The following is a 25,144-nucleotide window of genomic DNA, read 5'->3' as shown; positions in this document are numbered from 1 at the left end:
CGGAATTAGTTTAATAACCAAACATGCAGGGCAGACACCTTGAAGGGAGGTAACTCATGAAGAGGCCTCTCCACAGACATGCCTGGTGAGCTGCAAGTGGGACAGGATAGCAAGAAAATGCGCCCAAGCAACGTTGTCCCAATGCACATACAGTTCACGCCACCAGCCACCAAACCAAGCGCCAGGAATTCTGAAATTTCATGTGACATCTCAACAAGCCTGGTCAGCTGCTACTTGGAGACTCTGGGGGCAGTTCGAGATGCTGACATGTTCAAGGGTGGCAAGAGGCATGCTCGCTTAGCAACCACAAAGCGGCAGGACAAAATGGTTCACTTCTTCCACTGCTGGTGTTTTGGCTTCTGCTCCTTGCGTTTCTGGGCTCTCATGTCCTTCTTGAGGCGGCTGTCCACCACTTTGAAGTGGCCCTTGACTCCGGCAGGGCACCGGACCTTCCGCCCAGCGCCCTTTTTGGCCACAAGGTAGGTCACCTGCCGTTTCTCCTTGCCTATCCCTGCCTTCTAGTAAATGCTGTTGTTGGAGAAGGGGGGAGGGACACAGGGAAAGTGGGGAGTTACGAGCAAAAGGCTTCTCTCATCAAACCCAATCCTGCCACCTCCTGAGGAGAAACACCCCTACCACAGGGCCCTTGACCTGCCTTAGCAACCACTTTGCTGTCACCCCTAACCTTCATTTCCAAAGGAACCCTGGCCTACTGCTCCAAAGTCTCTCATGATTATTGAGCTGCTGTTTTACTTAATCAATTCATATCCTGGCCTTCCTGCGAAATAGGGAGGTTGCCCCGTCTCCCTGTCTTCTCCTCACAAGAAGTCAGTGAGGCAGTGACTGTCCCAGGGTCACCCAGCAAGCTTCGTGGCTAGAATATGGTGGCTAGGTTGCTTCTGGGGGCAAAGTACTGCCATCACATAATACACCTCGCTTGTGCGATTTGCACTGGCTGCCAATTCTCTACTGGGTCAAGATAAAGGTAGAGGTGGAGCGAGGAGTGTGTGGTGGTGGCGGTCCACCCCAGGTGTCATCCTGAGGGTGGTGTGACATTCAGCGCACTGCCCACCCGGCACCTGCGACTCCCAAGCGTACCCCGAGCAAAGTGGCCCCGGCAAAGCGGCACAGCTCATCCTCTCCACTGCCTGCCTACCTGCCTCCAGCACAGAGGCAGGCAGGCAGGCAGGGGAGAGGAGGGGAAGGATGCAGGCGAGCAAACAACGGAGGGGGGCAGGAAGGGGAGAGGAAGGAAGCGGGATCAGTGGATGCGCCTTTCATTCTGCCTGGAACTTCTCTATCTGAGTTGGCTCCCTGCCTGTTATATTATGTGTGGGGAAACCCGCATGGGGTTCCTCTCTGTGTAAAATCTTCAAGCTGTCCCTGCGCGCGCCTGACAAATCTGCCCCATTGCCTTTCCGCTTGTCAAAAATTATCTCTCCCTCCCCCCCACAACCTCCAGTCTCCGTTGTTGTGTGTCCTGGCTGAGGGTGAAAACAGAAGACAGGGGGGTTGAAAGTACTGGCTGCAATCCTATCCTCACCTGGGAGTAAGTCCCCTTGAACTCAGAAGGGCTCGCTTCTGATTCAACATGTATAGGCTTGTAAACTGTAGCTTGTTTCAGCTGCCACATCAAGCCAGAAACTCCCGTGAGAACTGCCATAAATCACACAATGAACACTTTTATGGTGCACAAATTGCTGTTTTAATATCGTGTATGGAAACAGGTCCCTGAAAAATTAAAATGAAAGGCAACCTTGTCTCATGAAGAACCTGAGAACAAGGAGACCAAAACCAGCAATTTAAAAATTAATGTAATTTTAATAATAATAAACTATTATTTCTATCTGAAATAATATCTGAAGAAGTGTGCATGCACACGAAAGCTCATACCTAGAACTAACTCAGTTGGTCTTTAAGGTGCTACTGGAAGGAATTTTTTTATTTTGTTTTGACCATGGCAGACCAACACGGCTACCTATCTGTAACTGGAACTATTATTTCTAGTTTGTCATATATCTACCAATTCCAGAAGATGCTGCTTCCCAATCAGTGTTATAGTCTTTCAACCATTGCAAATGGATTTGGACTTTCAGGTTTTTCTTCATCACTTAGCCTTAGCCAAAGGGCAGTTTTATATTTGCACATTGGACTAGATTCAAGTAATGAAACCTGCTAGCAGAAGCCTGTACAGGACTTCCACTAGTGCAGTGAGTTCCCCCTCCCGTCTCTTTCCCCTGTCCCTCAAGTTGGCTAGGAGACGGGGGTAGGAAGTGTGTGGAAGTAAAAGAAGGGGAATTGTTCCTTCTGGAAAGCTGAAATGCTCACACTGACAAAACTACTACCATAGCAAAGATAAGGTAAAAGGTAATGGACCCCTGGACGATTAAGTCCAGTCAAAGGCGACCATGGGGTGCAGTGCTTATCTTGCTTCAGGCCAAGGGAGCCACCCTTTGCCTTCCCGCTGCAGCGGTAACTATTTATCTACCAGTACTTGATTGCATTGGTGTGCTTTCGAACTGCTAGGTTGGCAGAAGCTGGGACAGAGCAAGGGAGCTCACTCCGTTGTGGGGATTTGAACCGCCGACCTACCAATTGGCAAGCCCAAGAGGCTCAGTGGTTTAGACCACAGTGCTACCCGCGTCCCTACTACCATAGCACTATGTTGACAGGGGCTCTATGCCTTAATACAGGGATGGCCCTCCAGATATTGGATACCCAACTCCCATAAATCCTAACCAACATGGCCAATAGTTAGGGATGCTGGCAATTGTAGTTCAGCAACATCAGGAGGGCTATGCCCTGTCATGCAGATATTAAAAGGCGCAGAGAAAAAGCTGGCCATCCTTGAAGCCCAATTTAAATATGTGTATGTGTATGTGTTTAATTATGACTTACCTCCAAAGGTTTCAAAATGTAGCAGGTATCAGATTGAAATGAAATGTATGCAATTGGAGCACATCAGCATAGCCTGCATCCCAGGACTCAGTAAGCCACTGTGACCAGATTGCAAAGGTCTTCATGGGTAAAATCACTCACATCTGTTCCAATTTGGACACCACATTAACAGTAGTTTCAGATTTACTTTCTGGTTTGTATGAGGATGTGGACAGGATAAAGTATTTAAGGCAATCACCTGCACACTTAACCCTCACCCATCAGATGATTATGCTGGCCAAGCGCATAAGAAAAGTGTGTGCCAATGGGCTATGGTACCTTCAGTGGGTGAATAGTTCTACCAGAAAACTGTTGAAGAACATGGTTGTAAGATTGTTGAAAGGACCCTGTTTGAACTCACCATATTGGATAATTTCTGGCTAGTCTTGGGGGCAAGCATGCAATGGTGTCTTCCTGCCAAAGGTTTGTGCAGGATCAAGATAAATTTCAATTTGACTTCTAGCCTGACTTTGGTACTGAAATGGATTTGGTGGTTCCCAACTCTTTTTTTGCCCTCAAACCACTTTAATATTGCTTGACAGGCTACTTAATGATTTTTCTGCCTGTTGTAGCAATTATAATGTGCTGTGCTAGATGCTGTATGATTTTTAATTTTACCAACACTGCATAGACCACCTGAATGAAGCTCGCAGGCCACAGTTTGGTTACTGCTCTAGACAATCTACCCTAGGAACTAGACCCAGGGAGTCTTTTCTCTGGTGGTCTGCTGGACCTGTCAACAGCTCTCAGTACTATCCATCACAATATGGTTCTCATGGACCTGCCTGGGATAGACTCTGCTTGTTTTCAGTGGTTTCAACCCTTCATGGAAACACACAGTTCTGAAAAATGGTACTGAGGACGACTGCTCATCTTGTCTCCCATGCTATTCAACATCTAGATCGGAGTAGTCAACCTTTTTATACCTACCGCCCACTAATGCATCTTTCTTACCACCCACCAGTGCTCAAAGGATGGAGGATTCAGCTTGTGCCATAGAACCCCCTACCGCCAACCTAGAATCTTGAAATGCCCACTAGTGGGCGGTAGGGACCACGGTGATAACCCCTGATCTAGATGAAACTTAGCAAGATCTGAAGATTTGGAGTTCACCAGAGGCATAGGAAGGGGGTGCGGTGGGGGCAGACCACCCCGGGTGTCATTGCTGAGGGGGTGACATTCGGTGCGTCGCCTGCCCACGACTCCCAAGCCTACCCCAAGCTGTTGGGGGAACGGGGGGAGCTGCGCCTTCGTTTTGACAGCTCGGGGGAGGCTTGGGAGTTGCGGGCACACAGCGTACCGTTGCCTCACACTCCCAGGCTGCTGGAGGAGGCAGGCAGGCAGAGGACAGGAACGAGGCAGGCAAACAAGCGGAGGGGGGGGGAGGAAGGAGAGAAGCGAAAGCTCCCTCAACTCAGGACCCAAACCCTGGAATGCACAGGGGGAGAGGTGGGGTGTGAGAACAAAGTGGGGGGGGGAGAGAGTTTTAAGTGCTTATGCTAACAATGTTAAGTAAATAAACCAGAAAATAACACTTGCAACTGTAAGTATCTTATTTTCCCTTATTTTAATAATTTCAATTGGGGGAGGGTGACAAAAGTAAATAAATCTGCACCAGGTACCACCTGACCTTGCTATGCCTCTGGATGAAGGTTTTGGTATTAATACGTAAAACCCTGTACAGCTTAGGACAAGGGACCTTGAGGGAATACTGCATTGATTATTTATCCAGTGGGCCACTGTGTTCTGCCAGAGAGCTTCTCCTTTCAGCTCCAAGGTTATCAGAAGCCTGCTCCACAGTAACTTTTGGTGTGGCTGTTCTGTGGAGCAGCATGGCTGCTGAGATATGATAGGTCCCCACGGTCGGCACTTTCCAGAAATAACTGAGGACAATTTTGTTCCAACAAGCTTTCCGGGCTGGAGGAGTAGGTCTCTGAAGTAGGTGTCCCCCTTTTTGTATTGTTTTAAAACTCAACTCAGAACGTGTGCATCTTCCAGGGCAAGATCCCAATCGTTTTGGAAATGGGGACAAAGAGCTGAGAGAACAAAATGTTTAGCAGCCATGCAATTGCACAGTATTTAATACTGCTATTAGTGCCCTTGGGAGGGAGGGGTTCGAATTGTGCTTCAGAGCATGGATTACCAGGTTTAGAATTTTTATTCTACAGTAGAGATTGGCCAGTGTCGTCATTCACTTTAAAAAAAAACGGTAGCAGCTTGGGGAGGGGTGCTGAGAGACAAGAGGGCATGGGGGTAGGAGTTTAACCCTTTCTTCCCTGTGCTACTGTCTGACATAGTTTTTCTCTCAAACAGCCATCATTCCCATGGGCATAGTAGCTTCGCCAGTGGCGAAGGATGTTTCGTTGCAACGATAACATGGGAAGGAAGAGTTAAATTCCCCTTTCTATCATGTCGAGGTCCTCATCAGGCTCTTACCACCACACAGCTGTTCTTAAAAGAAAAGAAAATGACTGGGAGATTTAATGGCATTTAGGGGACATTTAATGGCAAACACACCTATTGCCCATTTTGTCCTGAGATTCCTTCAGAGGTAAGGCAGCATTAAAAAAATGAAATAATGAAATAATGAATAATGACTGACCAAATTTGGGCATGTTTCTAAACAGACAGCACTCCCCTGCTATATTTTCAATTTAACTTAAAATATTTATACCTCACCTTTACTTGTTAAAAAAAACCCTAACGCAGCTCACAACACAATACATAATAATACCAAAACCAAATGAAACAATATAGCAGCAGATGAAGACAGTTAGGAACAGTAGCAATCCCACATTATAACCGCACAATACAATATCTATGTTCCTTGACCACTGCCCATTCTCAGAGGGTGGGCTTCCATGCAGTTACTAGACACACCTGCGAAATCTTTTTGCTGGAATTTCCTTCCCTTGCTGTTGCAGCATGGTCTAATAGATGGGTGCATTTCATCAGAACTAAAATCCTACTTTGATCTCAGTTGTACTGATGAAATCCAGACTGCAACACTGTGTGGGAAGGCAGTGAAGGCGATCCTAAAAGGGATTTGTGTAAGTGAGGCAACAGGGATTAAGCAAGAGAGTGCAATGGAAAGAGAGCACTTAGAAACATATATATATATATTTTAAAAGTAGAGCAGCAGCACAAGCGAAATAGAGGACAGAATGTGCAATCCGCCGAAATCTCATGACAATATGTAGAAGGACTATCTGGACTAAAACACAGGAATGTGACTTCATCTTCCAGAGCAGTGTGGTTGGTATGTTGAAAGATGTGTTGTTCATGTGGGATGTATCTTGGGAAACAACTTTATACTAACACTGATATTAAAATTCAGTGTGGCAGGACATGCTTTCTATCTGGTTCAATTAGAACAGCAAAGGGAGTTAAACAGGGCTGCATCTTGGTATGACTCCTAATCAGTCTTTACATCAATTATATAGGCTAGGAGCTTTCCTCTTCATCTGATGTTTTCTCCCTGGCAGTTCAGAATCAGAGTGCTTTTGTATATGTGGATCAGGGCCTATTGAAGATCTTGTACACTATATTTTATATTGTCCATTGTATGATTCACTCAAAGCTAAATTTATCTCCCCTTTTCAGATCGCCCTAGAAGGTCAACCAGATTATTTGAAAATTAAATGGCTGCTGGCAGATGTTGATAAATGCATCAGCTATAGGGTGGCACTATTCACACTCATGGCAAGAAAGATAAGGGCAACCTTTCTAGGTAGTGCAAGTGCCAAACCCCAGGGATGCTGACTAGAAGGAATGTATTGAATTTTGGACATTGTAGATTTGTCCTGGTCTGGTGCATGAAATCTCTTTCGTTTTGTAATTGCATGATTTGTGCTCATACTGTATTGTGATGGCCATTGGCTACAAACAATAAAATCCACTGACTGACATGCCAGGTCAGTTCTCCCATCCATGATTAAGTCATGGATGGCACCAGTCTTCTTGGTCATTGACCTGCCATTGCACAGCAGCACCTTAAAGCCACGTGGGAGACCCTTGTTGATACTTGTGTCCTTCTTGTCAAGACCAGACCTGGAGACAGGGACAGTCTTCAGAAAGTGACTAAACCTGCCTCCTCAGTGCTGACATGGTCTGGTCCTAGCATAGTTTCTCCTCCTTTTGAGACCAAGGACCTTTGCGGAGGGGGTCAAGTCACCAAGCAGAGTCTTTGGAATGCTTCTAGAAAACCCATTGGTGTAAGACCTCAACACATCAGGAAAACAAGGTCTGTTTTACCATGTCCAACCATCTGCCCAGATGTTGCAGCAGTCCAAGGTGCCTGAAGGACTCAGCCATGTGCGGAAGGCGGTTAACAAACAGGAGGGACAGGTCTCTGAAATAGGTGTCCCCCTTTTTGTATCGTTTTAAAACTCATATTCTGTGCTCTGCTGTGCTGTTCTGTAACTGATCTCATTACATGTTGCATATGGTGATTGACAAACAGCACATACACTCAGAGCCTGAGCATCTTCCAGGGCAGGGTCCCAATCTTTTTGGAAATGGGGACCAAGAGCTTTGTGACCAGAGAGAGAACAAAATGTTTAGAAGCCATGCCATTACACAAATGGTGATTTTCTTGAGTCATAATGAGAGTACAGTGGTACCTCGGGTTAAGTACTTAATTTGTTCTGGAGGTCTGTTCTTAACCTGAAACTGTTCTTAACCTGAAGCACCACTTTAGCTAATGAGACCTCCTGCTGCCGCTCCGCCGCTGGAGCACGATTTCTGTTCTCATCCTGAAGCACTATTTCTGGGTTAGCGGAGTCTGTAACCTGAAGCGTATGTAACCTGACGCGTATGTAACCCGAGGTACCACTGTACCCCTAAACTTTTTTTTAAAGAAAAAAAGGTACTGCCTTTTCCAGGGAAAGGAAGGGTTAAGCTCCCCCTTTCTCTCGTGCCGAGGTCCTGATCAGGCTCTTGCTGCCACCACACAGCTATTTTTAAGTGAAGAGAAAAGAAAAAAACAGGGACATTTACTGGCAAGCACACATTGTTAACCTGTTGCCCATTTTGGCCTGAGATCTCTTCAGAGGTAGCATTTTAAAAGAATGAAAAGAAGCATAGAGTGGCAAATTCTGACTCTACTGCCTCAGTCTTCTCTGATAAAGAAAACAATGCCCGACCTGAAGAATTTGGAGCAAATGATTCAGCAGATGAAACACAGCCCAGAATAACTAAGGAGATAGTACAAGAATACTTGGCTAGTCTAGATGTATTCAAGTCTCCAGGGCCAGATGAACTGCATCCAAGAGTATTAAAAGAACTGGCAGATGTGATCTCAGAACCACTGGCAGTCATCTTTGAGAATTCCTGGAGAACAGGCGAAGTCCCGGCAGACTGGAGGAGGGCAAATGTTGTCCCTATTTTCAAAAAGGGGGAAAGAGAGGACCCAAATAATTACCGCCCAGTCAGTCTGACATCAATACCAGGGAAGATTCTGGAGCAGATCATTAAGCAAACAGTCTGTGAGCACCTAGAAAGGAATGCTGTGATCACCAATAGTCAGCATGGATTTCTGAAAAATAAGTCATGTCAGACTAACCTGATCTCGTTTTTTGACAGAATTACAAGCCTGGTAGATGAAGGGAACGCAGTGGATGTAGCCTACCTTGATTTCAGCAAGGCATTTGACAAGGTGCCCCATGAAATTCTTGTAAAGAAGCTGGTAAAATGCGGGCTTGACTATGCTACCACTCAGTGGATTTGTAACTGGCTGACTGACCGAACCCAAAGGGTGCTCATCAATGGTTCCTCTTCATCCTGGAGAAGAGTGACTAGTGGGGTGCCACAGGGTTCTGTCTTGGGCCCGGTCTTATTCAACATCTTTATCAACGACTTGGATGATGGACTCAAGGGCATCCTGATCAAATTTGCAGATGACACCAAACTGGGAGGGGTGGCTAACACCCCAGAGGACAGGATCACACTTCAAAACGACCTTGACAGATTAGAGAACTGGGCCACAACAAACAAGATGAATTTTAACAGGGAGAAATGTAAAGTATTGCACTTGGGCAAAAAAAAATGAGAGGCACAAATACAAGATGGGGGACACCTGGCTTGAGAGCAGTACATGTGAAAAGGATCTAGGAGTCTTGGTTGACCACAAACTTGACATGAGCCAACAGTGTGACGCGGCAGCTAAAAAAGCCAATGCAATTCTGGGCTGCATCAATAGGAGTATAGGATCTAGATCAAGGGAAGTAATAGTGCCACTGTATTTTGCTCTGGTCAGACCTCACCTGGAGTACTGTGTCCAGTTCTGGGCACTACAGTTCAAGAAGGACACTGACAAACTGGAACGTGTCCAGAGGAGGGCAACCAAAATGGTCAAAGGCATGGAAACGATGCCTTGTGAGGAACGGCTAAGGGAGCTGGGCATGTTTAGCCTGGAGAAGAGGAGGTTAAGGGGTGATATGATAGCCATGTTCAAATATATAAAAGGATGTCACATAGAGGAGGGAGAAAGGTTGTTTTCTGCTGCTCCAGAGAAGCGGACACGGAGCAATGGTTCCAAACTACAAGAAAGAAGATTCCACCTAAACATTAGGAAGAACTTCCTGACAGTAAGAGCTGTTTGACAGTGGAATTTGCTGCCAAGGAGTGTGGTGGAGTCTCCTTCTTTGGAGGTCTTTAAGCAGAGGCTTGACAACCATATGTCAGGAGTGCTCTGATGGTGTTTCCTGCTTGGCAGGGGGTTGGACTCGATGGCCCTTGTGGTCTCTTCCAACTCTATGATTCTATGATTCTACTGAATTAAGGAGATGCCCCTACACAGTGAGCACTCGCTCTCCTGATGCATTTTCAATTTAACTGAAAATATTTATACCTCACCTTTACTTGTAAAAACAAACAAAAAACAAAAACCTGAGAGGCAGCTCACAACACATGAATGCACAATAATACCAAAAGAAAAAAATATGGCAGCAGATGAAGAAAGTTGGGAATGGCAGCAACATACACGCTGACATTTTCCCGATGAAAATAGGGATATACTTATTCAATAAGAATACCCTAGCCTGGACAGTCCGCCACTGTGGCTAGGCTTCAGCCTTATCGCGGCCTATTATCACGGCCCACTCAGCCTCGCTGTGGCCACCAGAAGTGGTACACGCCTGCTTCATTCGGGACAGCTGAGTGGTGTGACTTCTGTGTCTTACCTCAGATCCCTTTGATCGGCTCCCCTTCTCGGGATCCCGGTTCAAGGAAGTTTAGGCCTTTAAATCCCCCCTCCTCAGGTGAGGGATGTGCCATCCTTCACACATGCAGCGGCAGAGGCCTCAGCCAAAACTAGTCAGCCAGCTACAGGCCTGGTCCAAGACGTTTTGGCACCTGAGGCAAACCACAAAATGGCACCATCCTCCTGCCAGGGAAGAAGCAGGGAGCGAAGCTCTACCATCAGGAACAAGGCAGGACACGGGGAAAAAATATCTATGTATAATGTATTCCTTGGAGGTCAGATCTGCAGCCCCTGGGGCCCCTGCTGCCTGAGGCAATCGCTTCATCTTGCTTCATCCTGCTCCTATAATCCCTATGGGAACAAACCAGAAAGAAAGACATGCATTCCCATAATATACACCAGCAAATACACAAGCAGCTCAGGACTACAGTTCCATTCCTGTACACTGTACATTATTGTAGACACTGGAAATTGAAAGTTTGTCATAAATGACAAAGGGACAAAGGTCCCTTAAATGATTAAGGGGCGCGGGTGGCGCTGTGGGTAAAACCTCAGTGCCTAGGACTTGCCGATCGTATGTTCGGCGGTTTGAATCCCCGCGGCGGGGTGAGCTCCCGTCGTTTGGTCCCAGCTCCTGCCCACCTAGCAGTTTGAAAGCACCCCTAAGTGCAAGTAGATAAATAGGTACCGCTTTATAGTGGGAAGATAAACAGCATTATCGTGTGCGCCGCTGGTGCTGGCTCGCCAGATGCCGCTTAGTCACGCTGGCCACGTGACTCGGAAGTGTCTCCGGACAGCGCTGGCTCCCGGCCTCTTGAGCGAGATGAGCGCGCAACCCTAGAGTCGGCAGGGGTACCTTTACCTTTACCTTACATAAATGACCTAAACGTTACAGATGTGTCCTGTCTCAACTAGGGCCAGGGCCTTTTCAGTACTGGCCCCGACTTGGTGGAACGCTATTGTTATGTACTGAAGTTCTCACCCTGGGCCAGCAGGGGGATACTGTAGATAGTTATGCAAATGAAGGATCGAAAGTGACGTTCAGTGATTGGATAGTTTTAGAAAGTTGCTACAGTAACATTGTACTGGAGCTCTATATAAGCAGGCTGACTGAACCCTTCAGTTCAGTTCTGTCCTGGCCTGTGAATAAACAAGAGCTGTTGGGACTTCCGGGTTGGTGCCTCCAGGCAATGGCGGAGTTCCTCCGATCGGGAGGAATTTGCTCTGTGGAAATTAGGGTCTGACCGCCACGGCGAAGGCGGAGACCCGTTGAAATCACAGGCAGGAGAAGCTTGTGAACTTGGGATTCGTCTGGCACCTTTGCGCCTCCCCTACTCGTGGGGAAACCCTAATTTGGGGATCCGGAGTGAAGTGGGGTGAGTGGTGCGGTGCTTTGAATCGACTGCTTCTTTCACGGAGTGAAGCCGCATCGCTGTTGCCGGAGAGCGCTGACTTTTTCCTGTGGACAATTTGACTTTAAACAACTACCCATGAGTAGAACGGAAAATTGGATCTTTAAATTCATTAATTTGGCATCGAAGTGGGAAGGTTTTAAACAGGAAGTCCGCCTACCTCTTTTGTAAATAGATTAAAGCAAAGACGTTGCAAGTTAAAGCCTTGGAAAGTATTTTGTAAAGGATTAAATCTCCATCGGTTAAAACTGTTAAAAAAAAACCCTTGGAAGCAGGAGAAGAGGGGGGGAAATTTTGGACTTAGTGAGCCTGCAGGAGAGAGTGAAAAATTAAATTACCACTGCTCTGAGCCTGGAAAAGGGCTGCCAGCAGAATTAACGTTTTGGGAGAGTTCATTGACTGTGAACGGATAGCATGTTGACAGATGGTTAAATAAGAGAAATATATTGTTTCCATTTTCCTCTTCTGTGTTCTAAAAGGAGGAAAAGTAATTGAAAATTGAAACTAACTTTATATTTTAAAATGTGCATGAAAGGATCGATACAAGTGGAGACTGTTTCCCTCTAGAGGGAGCTTTTGAAACTGTTACAAGAGTGGAGCTGGGTTTTCTCCAGCTGCAAGATAAGAGCTGTGAGAATCAGAGATTGACCTTGGACTTTAAGAATGTTGACAGAAGGAGCTTTAGTGACTGTTTTATGTAAGATAAGCTACTTGCTGGAACAGCTTCACAAAAAGACGGATGTTATGAATTCCAAACTTGAGAACTTGGAACAAAAAGTGATAAATTTGGGACAAAAAGTGACCATCAATACAGAAATTGTTCAGGATCTGATACAGGAAACTACTTTGACAGGACAAACTGGGGAGAAGAAGGAGAAAGTTGTGGTTGTTGAACCTAAAGTAATACAAGTGGAAGCCCCAGCCTTTCAGAGGCAAATCGAGGACTATAAGTGGAGGCCTCTTATGAATGAATATAGAAAAAGTCAGAATTCGAAGATTGGAGCCCTGCCTGGCCTGGAGAAGGAAGGTTGGATAGACTCTTTCATGCAGGGATTTATTGACCTTTGGGTTCCGAATCTGGGTCAGGAGGTGATTGGAGTTGTGGGGGTCTTTGGATCAGGAGGAGTCTTGAAACATGACTTGAGACATTGTATGGACCTTGGTTCTAGCTGTGGAGAGTTGGCTGGCCTGTTGAGAGGGAATGGGGGCATGGCTGGGTTGGGGCCTCCCCGAGACTTGCTCTTCAGCATTTTCAGCATCAAAGAATATGAAGAAGAATTGCAGAAGGGACTTGGAAAAGACTTAAGAGTCTCAGACAGAAGATCTCCAGGTTGATGAACTATATGGAATGGACAGAAATGATTGGCAGAATCCGAGACCAGGGAGAAGAGATGGTGGTAGAAGATTGGGAAAGTTTAAAGTTTGTATATAGAAATATTGTAAAATTAATGAGTGTTTGAAAATTGTTGGAATGAAACTTTATGGCTTTAGCAGAAATGCTATAAGGAGTTAAGTATAAATAAGTACTTTAGTATTAATGGAAAAAAAGGTTAAAAATATGTTAAGACATTCATAATGATAAAAATAGAGAAAGATGGAAAGGATTTGCTGAAACAAGTAACAGAAGTGGAATACAAAAAGGGAGGTGAGAGGAAGTCGATGAAATAAGGGAATGAAAAATAGACTAATGAAATGGTATGCTATATGTTTTTTAAATTGTTGTTGCTTTGTTTTGTTTAATTTAGTGTTAAGGTTGTGTTTTGTATTGTTTATTGTATTGTTTTTTCTTTTGTTCTTTTTTCTTGTCTGCCGAAAGTTTGAAAAGTAATAAAGATTATTTAAAAAAATAAAATAAACAAGAGCTGTTGAAGAATCGCTGTGTTGTCTGATATGTTCACCCACAACTTAACAGCTATGTCACAAGAGACTAGGGCCCTGCGGGACTTGACATCTTTCCGCAGGGCCTGCAAGACAGAGCTGTTCTGCCTGGCCTTTGGTTTGGACTCAGTCTGACCCTTATGTTTCCCTCACCTTATGGTTTTGATCTATGGGCTACTTTTAAAATGAGGCTGCATTTTAAATTGCATTTTAACCTGTATTTTAAATTGCCCCCCCCCATTATGTTTTTACTGTAATTTTACTGGTGTTAAAACAAAACAAATTCCTTCCAGTAGCACCTTAAAGACCAACTAAGTCAGTTCTTGGTATGAGCTTTCGTGTGCATGCACACTTCTTCAGATACGATCTGAAGAAGTGTGCATGCACACGAAAGCTCATACCAAGAACTGACTTAGTTGGTCTTTAAGGTGCTACTGGAAGGAATTTGTTTTGTTTTGACTATGGCAGACCAACACGGCTACCTATCTTTACTGGTGTTAGCCGCCCTGAGCCCGGTTCTGGCCAGGGAGGGCAGGGTATAAATAAAATTTATTATTATTATTATTTAACCATGTGGTTTTTAAACGTCCTGAAGAAAAAAAATTGCCCCCATTAAGCACCTAAGTTAAACTCAATATAAATTGCTTTCATTAGCAGACTAGATAACATACTAATGCAAATACAGGTCCAACTCAAGTCTTGCACACAAGCATACCAGCCAAAGTTTACGATATCAGTATGAAGACCATCCCCTTTCTTCACCTTGGTACGTTCAGCTGCCTTTATATGTTGCACAACTAAGAATACAAAATCACTTGTTGCTCTTCTTCAAGGCTATAAATCTATGGCTGGATCACAGTATTGACTACTCTACTGTCCCCTTCGATAGCTCTATTCATGGGGTGGAGAGTGGAAAACATGAAGTGCGTAGGCAGCCTTGGCTCTATCTGCAACTTTTGGGGATGGTCACATCTCTGGAAGGAAGGTGAGTCTTGGTACCAGGGACATTCACCTCCTTTTGAAACGGGCCAGGGATTGCCAACATATTGAGCCTAGGAGACAGGATTTCCCCTTGCAAAGTTGCTTGGGAATGGGATAATCACTCAAAATACTCTGCATACAATTCTGGTTGATATCCCTCAAGAAAGTTATTGTGCAACTAGAAAAAGTGCAGGAAAGGAAACCAGGGATTGCCCCTCTCTCTACAGACCATCTTGGGTGTTAAGATGTGCACAGGAGTCCCTCTTGGTAGGTCCACTGTCCACAGAAGTTGTGGGGGGGGGGAGGCCTGGGAAAGGGCATTCTCTTTGGTGGCCCATGAATTGTGGAATTTCTTCCCCAGAGAGGTATGCCTGGCACCCTCACCACACCAAGCCTTTGGCACCTGAGATGCATTGTTTTCAGGACTTCTTACTAGTTGGTTATACTAATAATCAAGCAGGAATAACATAAAACAAAGAACTTTATTTTTTACAAGCTTGCATTCAACTCCTAACTCTTTCTGTCCTGCTCTGCCTCTGAACTGCTTGTGCCGAGTTACTGCCGGCTAGCTGTTCCCTTAATCTGTGACTTCCCTTTTTGTCACTGAGCTTCCCTCTCTGACTGCTGTCCTAATCATTTTACTTACTTCCGCATACATGGATACAGGACCCACCCTATTCCTGTGACTGTAATTTATTTTAACTGTTTTTCTAATACGGAATTTGAATTGTTGTAAACCCCGCCCCCGGCCCTGCTGGTGAAGGGAGGGATTAAAAAAAGAAGTAAGTAAGTAGGGATGCGGGTGGCGCTGTGGGTTAAACCACAGAGCCTAGGACTTGCTGATCAGAAGGTCTAGTATTCGAATCCCCGCGACGGGGTGAGCTCCCGTTGCTCGGTCCCTGCTCTTGCCAACCTAACAGTTCAAAAGCATGTCAAAGTGCAAGTAGATAAATAGGTACCACTTTGGTGGGAAGGTAGACGGCGTTTCCGTGTGCTGCTCTGGTTTGCCGGAAGCAGCTTAGTCATGCTGGTCACATGACCCAGAAGCTCCCTCAGCCAATAAAGCGAGATGAGCGCCGCAACCCCAGAGTGGGCCACGACTGGACCTAATGGTCAGGGGTCCCTTTACCTTTACCTTTTAAGTAAGTAAGTAAGTAAGTAAGTAAGTAAGTACCATATTTTCCCGTGTATAAGACGAGGGTTTTTTTACTCTAAAATAATGTTTAAAAACGGGGGTCGTCTTATACACAGATAGTGCATTGGAGGGGCTGGTGATTGGCTGCAACTGCGAGCTTCATCTTGTCAGCAGTGATCTGGTGGGTGATTGGTGGCTGTGGCAATGGCTGCTGTGGATTGGCTGGCTCTGCGGCAATTGGTTGGCAAGCAGGTATATGTTTGTTGGATTCTGTGACGCAAGCATTTGTCAGTGTTTGTCAGTCGGGTTAGTGATTTTCTGCATCCCTCCCCCCCCCCCAAAAGCTCCACAACTCTGGGCATTCCTCCCCCCAAAAAGCTCAAAAACTCTGAGCAATTTGAGTCCCCCAAAATAGGGGGCATCTTATACACAGGGGCATGTTATACACAGAAAAACATGGTAAGTAAGTATGGAAGAACATGGCAGAGGTGTCTAAAATTATGTGTGGCAAAAGTGGTTAGAGAGAGGTTTTCTCACATCCTCATAACAGGAGAACCCTCCAATGAAGCTGTTTCAAACAGCAAAGAGCCAGATGTGCTGCTTGAACATTTAGAATGCCAAAAGGAGAGGAGGTCCAGTTAGTCTGTCCCAAGCCCCCCAAAGAGCCCCCAAAGATCCTTGCTTCACTGGAAATGTTTAAGCAGAGGCTGGACAGTCATCTGTCAGGTGTGCTGCATCTGCACTAAGTACTGAGCTGGAAAAGTTGACCTCCAAAGTCCCTTGCAATTTTAAAACGGTGTGATTTTATGCAATGCATAAGCCATCTCGCAACAGTCTGGCTTCGTTGCTGAGTTCCCCTCCCCCCGAAAGAGGATTTCTTGTAGGAAGCCTATTCCATGTTAGAACTTGATGAAATTAATTTGCACTAGCTTCAGGAATAACAAAAGGATTTCGTTTTTTAGTGCAATGTATTATTCACTATAGGCTACATTACCACCTCCAGATGTTTTCAGATTCCCTGATCAACAAATTCAGGAAAATTAAGCCATTAATCATACTTGATAACAGAATGTAGCCTAATCAAATGAAAATTGTTAAACTCTTGATTGGTTTGGACACAGAAAAGTCTCTTTATATTGGGCATGCTCACTTGTATAATATTAATAATGTAAATGCAAAGCAAAGTCAAGATGGCCCATAAATAAAAAACAAATCTGAACCATGCGTAAAGCAATTTAAAATATGACTTTATAAACAACAAGCTTATAGCCAAATGGCCAATGCAGTTGAGGTTGAATTCCATGCTAGGGATAATTAGGAAAGGTGATGTCAGGGGTTCAGGAGCAGAGGCAAAGCAGAGTGAGCAAATCGAAAGTGAGGAGGAGGAGTACGAAGGGGGAGCAGGCAGTGACAGTGGGCAGAGTCAATCCACAAGCCTCTCTAGCGAATCGGAGGACTCACAGAAGGGAGCACCGATGGCCAGAGCGAGGGGGGTTCCAGGGGGGAAGCCCCAGGAGGGAGGGGCCAGCGGGGAGTCCCTGAGCAGCAGTTGGAATTCAGGACCAGCTTCTCCACCAGAGCGCAGTGGGGAGGGGGAGTCCCAGGAGTCGGGACCAGTGTTCTCATCTCCAGCGGGAGGAGAGGAGTCAGGCTTGGCAACGCCCACATCAGGGAGCGGGGAAACGGTCAGAAGGAAAGTTACCGGCTGGGCGCGCGCGCCAAGTTCAAATGTACAGGAGAGCGGCACAGCAGGGAGTCCTGACAGGGAGCCAGGTCCTAAAGCCCGCCGTAAGGAAGGGCGAGACTCAGGGGGGTCAGCGTCAGAGGAATCCAGGAAGGAGGTAAGGTCAGAGGGCAGAAGGACCCAGAGGAGGAAAGAACAGCGTAGGAGGTGGAGCAAGGCTAGAATCTTAAACTGGTGTGGGTTCAGCAGCGAGTCAGAGGGAACTTAGCCGGTCTAGCATCAAGACGTGGGTCTGCGCGCCCAGAGCTTGGGAAATGGAAACTAAACTTCAATAAAGACTTTTGTATATGACATCCACTGGGCGCTGGTCCTCTGTGAGCTGGGACCAAGCGGCAGGCCTGACAGGTATAGAAAGTAAAACTGGCAATATCAGCATCCCTTCCACCTGCACTGGAAGACTGTGTACATGTCTGGTCACTGCACTTCAGAAAGGATATTGTACAGTGGGAAAAGAGCAGAGAAAAGGGCAGCCAAAGTGATTAGTGGGCTGGAGCAACTCCCTTTTGAGGAAAATTACAGCATGTTAAACTGTAAGGTTTACAGGTGAAAGTGAGTAAAGGGAGGACATGATGATATAGGATTATAACATTGTGTATGGTGTATAGAAATACTGTTGGCCACTGTGGGAAACTGAACGATATGGAAAAGTGGATAGGGATTATTTCTTTTCTCTTGCACTCATAATAGTAAGAACTTGGGACCATCCCATGATGCTGAACATGGAGAAATTCAGGACAGGTAGAAGAAAGTGCTTCTTTGTGCAGTCAAACTAGGATTCACTACCCCAATATGTGGTGAAGTTAGGTGGCTGCTTTCTTTTCTTTTTTCTTTTCTTTTCTTTTTGTGGTGTAGAGCCAGTGTGGTGTAGTGGTTAAGAGCGGTAGGCTTGTAATCTGGGGAACCGGGTTCGCGTCTCCGCTCCTCCACATGCAGCTGCTGGGTGGCCTTGGGCCAGTCACACTTCTCTGAAGTCTCTCAGCCTCACTCACCTCACAGAGTGTTTGTTGTGGGGGAGGAAGGGAAAGGAGAATGTTAGCCGCTTTGAGACTCCTTAAAGGGAGTGAAAGGCGGGATATCAAATCCAAACTCTTCTTCTTCTCTTCTTCGTGGGTTAGACAGACACATTCTGTGACTACTACCCATGGCCCAAAATGGCAGAGGCAGCAGGCCTTTTTTTCCAGACAGAACTCATTGAAACTCACTTCCAGCACCTCTTGGGTGGGCGCAATTGACATTATAAGAGAACAAGAGAGGCGTTCATAGTGAGATCTGGCACCTCTTTTTCTATAAAAATAGCACTGGGTGGCAATATGTCTCTGGGTGCCAGCTCCTGGGAATAACAAGTGTTGAATGCTGTGGTGCTCACACCCTCGTCCAAGCAACTAATCTGATTTAGAGATCAGTATCACAAACTCACTGCAATACTTCAGAGTCTTCCACATGTAGTATTGATGCCATCACCTTTGTTTACAGCCTTGCTCCTGGACCGCAAACAGCAGCCTAAGGCATAGAAAGCCATGAGAAGATATCAGCCACCCTCCCCATAATTATAAGTAAGGGAGTTAGAGGCCTGGGTGGAGTACCCTGCCCTGTAAAAAGATATGTGCATGGAAATCCTAAACACAAATGTTGTCTCAACTGGCCCAGGATCCTCCTCCCACAAAAGAGTTCTATGCACCTGAGAGCCCTTCGCACTCTTGACATACATACTACTGTGGGTGTGTGGGGTGCCATGAGCCCCTGAATTCCTGGGTTCCAGATCCTGTTAGAATTTCAAGCTCCCCGATGCTGATTTTGTGACTGGTATATTTCACACGCCTGTCTGAGTGGAGCCTGAGAAAGGAAGACTGTCTTACCTCTCTTCCAGTGTGTGCCTGTGAAACTGTACCTTCACTTTTACCCTGCCCTATTTGTTCTCGGAGCTGTAGAGAACAGATGCCATAATGCTGTTGTCTGTAAATATTCTGTAAATAAATAGTAGTTTAGAATTACGATTCCTCTTTCCTTTTTGCTGTGTCAAGAGAGAAGGCTAGTGTGCATAAATCAAGTTGGTTTATGTCACTGGAGCACCCTGGAGAAGAAGGGGATGCCTTTTTCAGAGCTATGCTCACCGGGGGACGCTCGGAGATCCAGGGGGCTGCAGATAGCCCAGAGCACTCTCCCAACAGATCCTCCGTTAAATTCTTGGGTTCTGGGTTTCAATCAGTGCTTTGAGTATTAAGGTGAACCATTGGATGTTAGATTTACCAGTGTAAAAATACAGGCTAAACCTGCTTTGTCCCCGTCCCCCCGCCCCCCCCCCCGCACAGGGAATCCCCTGGGAGATAAGCCATTAAGAAACAAAGACCAGACCTCCACAAAGCAGAGGCTGTGCCAGCCGCAAATGGTGGTTTGTTAGCAAAAACAATACAGTTTCAGAATTGCCTGTGGGGCCGATGTAAGCAAACAGTTGGGGTGGGGTGGGAAAAGTTTTACAAGCTTGAGAACGTGGTGGGATCAGAGCACAGTGTGGGGGTGGGGAAGAAACGTCCTCTCGAGTCTGCAAGTGGAAGGGAGAGATGCAGAGCCATGGCTGAAGTCTCTTTAAAGTCTGAGACAGGCTTTGCACATATGGGAGACGCGTGAGATTCTCTTGGGCTGTAAATGCTGGGAATCCCATTCCCCAAACTCAGGTTGTATGTATGTGCAAATAAACTATCCATCATAAAAACACTACAGTCTCCATTTTACCTCAATCCCAAAAGGATTGGGTAAGTGCAGAGACCCCTGAAATCTCACTCTGCTGTAAGATTGGGATGGGGGTGCAACAATATGCCTAGTGGTATATGCAGGGGCAATGCGGGGGGGGGGCAATCCTAACCCCTCCCTCAAAATGTGAGTCTGAATGTGGCTTACAACATGGAGTAAGGAAGCTGAAACCCTTCAGATCTGGCCGAACTACAGCTCCCAGCATCCCTGACCATTGGTCTCACCAGCTGGGATTGATGGCAGTCAGAGTCCAGCAACAAGGAAAAGCCGCAGGGTCCCCATCTCTATCTTAGTCTGTGAGAGACTAACAACCGGCAGCTTTAGCAGCCATTTTTGGGCTGGGACTATTTCCTCAGAGACCTGCTGGGTGACCTAGAGATTCAACAGCAAAGTGGGAGTTGCGACAATTGAAGGTGGCAGGGAGGGGTTGTATTTCCTTCTTTCCACTAATTCATCTCTTTTATTGTATTTTGTACACAGTGTAAGCTTCCTCAGTTATTTTGCTTAGGAGGCAAGGTATGAACACGTAAATAAATGCAGTTCCTTGTCCACACTGCCTGCCTGTTTTCTGCCCCCTGCAGGATTCTTTGCTTCGTGATGCGGCAAATGAAATATTTCCTTGGCGTCAAGATCAAGGCTCCGAAAATCTGAATACCAAGGGGCCGTATATGGTTGTTGCTAACCATCAGTCCATTCTCAATATTCTGGGTATGTTGCTAGCCTGTTGCCTTTGGAATGTTGCATTGAAACTTATTGGAAAAGATGTGAATTTTATCAGGAGCATAATCCAGGCCCAGATCAAAGGAATGGGTGTCCTGGGGGGGAAGGTTGGGGGCGCAGCAAGTGACACTGTGCTCTGCTTCCTGACTATGATGCAGATGAAGTGTGGGAGAAGGAAAAGGAGGGTGTGCTGCAGGACACCCCCCCCTCCACCCGCTTATCTAAGCCCAGGACCCCTCAGGGCTGTCCTGTCTCCTTCTTCATCACTGAGATCTGGACAGGCCCTCATGGACACCTCCCTCAACGCTCCACCACCTTAACCACACATTTCTCCCTCTCCTGGTCCTCGAGGGGCATTGGTTGCTCATCCTTCCATCCTGGCCCTGCCCACGGCTGCTTATGGCTCTGCCCGAGGCCTGTATGCCTGAAACAGAATGGTTCGTCTCTGACCCACCTGCAGGTGAGGAAGGTGGCAGCATAGACTTTTGCCCATCATGGCCAAATTTGTAGATCTGGCACTGCTGTGCTCCATCTCCAGCCTCAGGCAGGAGGCAAGACAGGAGCACAGCATGCATGTGAGAGGAGGCAAAAGATGTGAGCTTACAGCTCAAAATCAAATTGGTGCAGGAGGGTGGTGGGTATTTTCCAAACTAAAAGATAATTGCCATTCTAGGAGAACAATGGAGGTGTTCGTGGCGAGATCCGGCATCTGTTTTTCTTGAAAAATAACACTGGAAGAATGGCAATGTTTGCAATTTATTTCACCACTACAGAAGCTGAATACATGTCCAGGAAGATAGGTTGGGAGCAGGGAAGATCCAGGAAGAATAATTTCTAGCCACAAAGCCTTCTCACAAAGTGTCAGAATGCAAATGACCCAAAAGTCGTTTGCATTCTGACACATTCTAACAAAGTCTTCCTTCCTTCCCAAGTGATAGCGGAGTTATATCCTGACTGCTGTGTGATACTTACCAAAAAGGAGATGATGTACATGGGCCCACTGGGCTTCACCCTGTGGTTTTCCAAATTCATTTTTGTTGACTGCAATAATAAGAGCTCAGCCAGGGACACCGTGGATCACATCACAAGGACCCTGCTGCAGCAGAACGTGAGAGCACATGCAGAGAGGGGTGCAGCTCTGGGAGGGGAGTAGCTGGGAAAGGATGGCTGGAGTCAAAGGGACCCTATGAGACTGCAGCAACCCCTGGGAGGGGCCATTGCTTGGGGTGGGGGTAGAGTGCATGCTTTGCAAACACAATGGCTCCAGCTGCTGGCATTTCCAGCCGAGAAATAATAATTTAAGTAGCAGCATGTGGTGGGGAGGTTTCTGTACCCACGCCCTTGGAGAGATCCTCACCTGGTAGAAGGCAGCTTCCTGGGCTCTGGGGTGGTGAAATATTTTGCTCTGCACACCAGATATTTGGAAGAGGATTTTGCCAGGTGGGTTAGTAAAGAAAGGATGTGTGCCATGCATGACTATAAGGAGAATGTGGAGCCATCTGCCCCAGGGAACAAAGGAGAAAAGAGTCTACCCTACTGAGAAACTGCAGCCGTTCCTGGGGGCAGAAGGGCATTCAGGGTAGGCATATCCTCAGTCCTGATGCAGTCTCATATTTTCTAACTGGTTTCCTAGCTAGACCATTAGCAGTTTGAGTGACAGGCCAAAATACACCGGAAAGAGTGAGGAAATAGTAACATTTCACTGTGATCTCCAAAGATATGGTCCGTGTACACATTTTAATGTGGTCTTTTTTCTCTGCCCCTTTGTTATGCAGCTGAGGGTCTGGGTTTGCCCAGAAGGCACCAAGAACCGGACGGCCACAGTACTTCCCTTCAAGCGAGGAGTCTTCAATGTGGCTGTGAAGGCTCAGGTAAACGTGTGAATTGTGAAATAGATATTTGTGTCATGCTGGCGGATTTCTTCAACTCATGGGCTTCCATGAGTCTATCAATGCTTCATTTTTGGTGGCAAAACTTGATTCATCACTCAGGTTTACCATTCCTGAACATTTGTCACAGTTCCAATCTGAAAGACTATCAAAATGCTTCCCAAATTGATCTCCCCGCCCCCCAACCAGGGCTGCCAAGTTGAATAAAACATTGGGTATTGGGGGAGGCCCAGATGAGCCTTACCCTACAGAACTGATCACAAGACACGGCACACACACATTTTTTTCCAGTTTTCAAAGCACTCTACCCTTGATTGTTAAACTCCTTAACATATTGTCTATCCTTAACATATACTTTGAAGCTTCAAAGCACATAAATTTCAGTAATCCTTGAGTGTCAGCCAGGTGCAAAAAATGGCACCTGGACTTTTTGAGGTGTTCACAAATGGAGAATCTTTAGGAAGAAAATGAGCCTGGCAACCTGCTAATTTCAAACCCTGCTGCTGACATCTCCCCCTCCTCATGCTACCACAGTGGCACAATATATATATTTCTTCGTTTACAAAAGTACATGCCTTGTCTCTTTTTTCAGGTTGTACTCTCTTTCTTTAAATCAGTTACATTTGTTGTGAGACATTAGTGTTGAGTACAGTATAAAGTTGTGGGAAAAGAGAGGGGAGAGGAGATGGTGAGGCTTATATTCTTTTATATAGTGTACGTGTGGGGTTTTATGTCAGCGTCAACTGGGTAGGCTCTCTTGCTGTTCGTTCATTACATTTCCTTGATAGTGAGAGGTATTGGGGGGCAGGGCGTGGTTGGTTGTCTGTGATTGTCTGCAGTGGGGTTTGTTTGCATTTGTGGGGGGGGGCATGTTGGGTCAGGTCAGATTGATTCGTATACTGTCAATGGATTCTTGTTCTCTTGTTGGGCTGTATATGTGATAAAGGGGAGCCATACTGGGGTGAAGTTATCCTCTTCTATTTGTCCCCGTGTCAGTTTCAGTTTATTGGTTAGCTTTTCTAGTAAGGCTGTTTCTCATACAATTTGATACCATTGGTCCATGTTTAGTCCTGACAGGTCCCTCCAGGGTCTGATTATGAGGCAGCTGGTATGAGAGTAGGTGGGTTATAAACTCTGTATAATGTTGAGTGGCCATTATGATCTTGGAAGATGTTCAGTAGGGCCAGTTCTGGGGTGAGTTCTAAAACCTGTTTAGTTATTTTGTATATCTCTTGTCAGACTGCTGTCCAGAAGGATTGGATTTTGGGGCATTCCCACCACATGTGCCTGTGGAGGTGCAGCCTCTTCAGCATCTTTGAGGTTCCTGGGAGTATCAGTGCCAGTTTCCATGGTGTTAAGTGCCACCTGCAGATGAGTTTTCAGAGTGAGTTCCCTTCTTTTGGCTAAGATGGATTTAAAGGGAGGTTTAGACCACATTCTAGTCCATTGGGTGGGGTTAATTTCATAGCCGTGTTCCCATTGCTCTTTGATTGTGTCAAGGGTGTGTGTGGAATTTTAGAGCAGTATTTTGTATATTGTGGATACCATCCATTTGTCATGTCCCTTTCCTGTCAGGAGGTTTTCGAAGGTGGTCAAGGGCCCAGTGGCTGCTGATTTTACTGCTAGATTGTTTAAGGAGGCATGTAGTTGATGGTGTGTTAGCCAAGGTATTTGGGTGTGCCCTAGTTTGTCTTGTATTTTTTTGTGTTGGCATGGGTTTGTTGTTTTTGTAGAAGTCTTTTAAACAGTGTAGGCCTTTGGCTTGCCAGGTTTTTATCTGCAGGTTTTGTGGGTGGTAGGACAGGGGGGTTAGTGGGGATAGTGAGCTTTCATGACTAAGTTGGGATTTGAACCCTGGTCTTCCACATCCTAGTCCAACACCCTAACCCTTCTCCTATATTCAGGAACTGCTGTTGCCCTGTAACTTCAAACAGCAAGATGCGGGGTCCTCCTCTCTCCAGATTTTGTTATTTCAAAGCCCTAACAAATGGACTCTACCATCTTTATTTATGGACTTGACCTGAATGCATCAGGTGAACACAACCTTTTTTGAGATTTGCCACATCCAATCATCTGCCCAGATGTTGCAGCAGTCCAAGGTGCCCGAATGACATCAGCTGGGAACTTCCTGCAAGGTTAAGCCTGCTTCGCTCTCATCGGAAGATCTCTTAGCTGAGCATGGGAGGTGGCGTCTGGATTTGAACCAGAAGCAAACGGGCAGGAGATTTTTGTATGCCAATGGAGATTTCAATCTGGTGCCAATGAAGTGAGTGCAAGGCGGAAGTGGCAAGTATGATCATCCCTGCTAGGGAAAGCTGTGAAACTATTCTACAAATGCAGAGCAAATGTGAGAATTTGGGAAGCACAGCCAAACGCTTCAAAATCTGCACGTGTGATTGGAGCCAATATCATTCTGGCCTGCCGCACTATCTGTGCGTCAGGCTTAGGCTACACTCACACCATTCATTTCCATAATCTCCAACGTGTTCCAGGAGGACG

At 46.1% G+C, this 25,144-nt stretch overlaps 1 long non-coding RNA gene and 1 pseudogene across 2 annotated transcripts; both read left to right on the top strand.

Annotated features, from left to right (window-relative positions):
• The first annotated feature begins 5,432 nt into the window (after window positions 1-5,432).
• On the top strand, window positions 5,433-6,850 carry LOC309328353. Its single transcript, XR_014150808.1, has 2 exons — window positions 5,433-5,488; window positions 6,541-6,850. It is a non-coding gene; the product is annotated as an uncharacterized lncRNA (long non-coding RNA).
• A 7,432-nt stretch (window positions 6,851-14,282) lies between these two features.
• On the top strand, window positions 14,283-22,639 carry LOC309327051 (1-acyl-sn-glycerol-3-phosphate acyltransferase alpha pseudogene; annotated as a pseudogene). Its single transcript, XR_014161590.1, has 4 exons — window positions 14,283-14,351; window positions 20,618-20,744; window positions 21,689-21,864; window positions 22,532-22,639. The product of XR_014161590.1 is annotated as a 1-acyl-sn-glycerol-3-phosphate acyltransferase alpha pseudogene (transcript).
• The last annotated feature ends 2,505 nt before the right edge of the window (window positions 22,640-25,144 follow it).

This window comes from Podarcis erhardii (genome assembly GCF_964252035.2).
Source record: "Podarcis erhardii genome assembly, chromosome: 13".
Lineage (NCBI taxonomy): Eukaryota > Metazoa > Chordata > Lepidosauria > Squamata > Lacertidae > Podarcis > Podarcis erhardii.
Note: the sequence above shows the minus strand (reverse complement) of the source record. Positions and strands in the feature narration are given on the sequence as shown.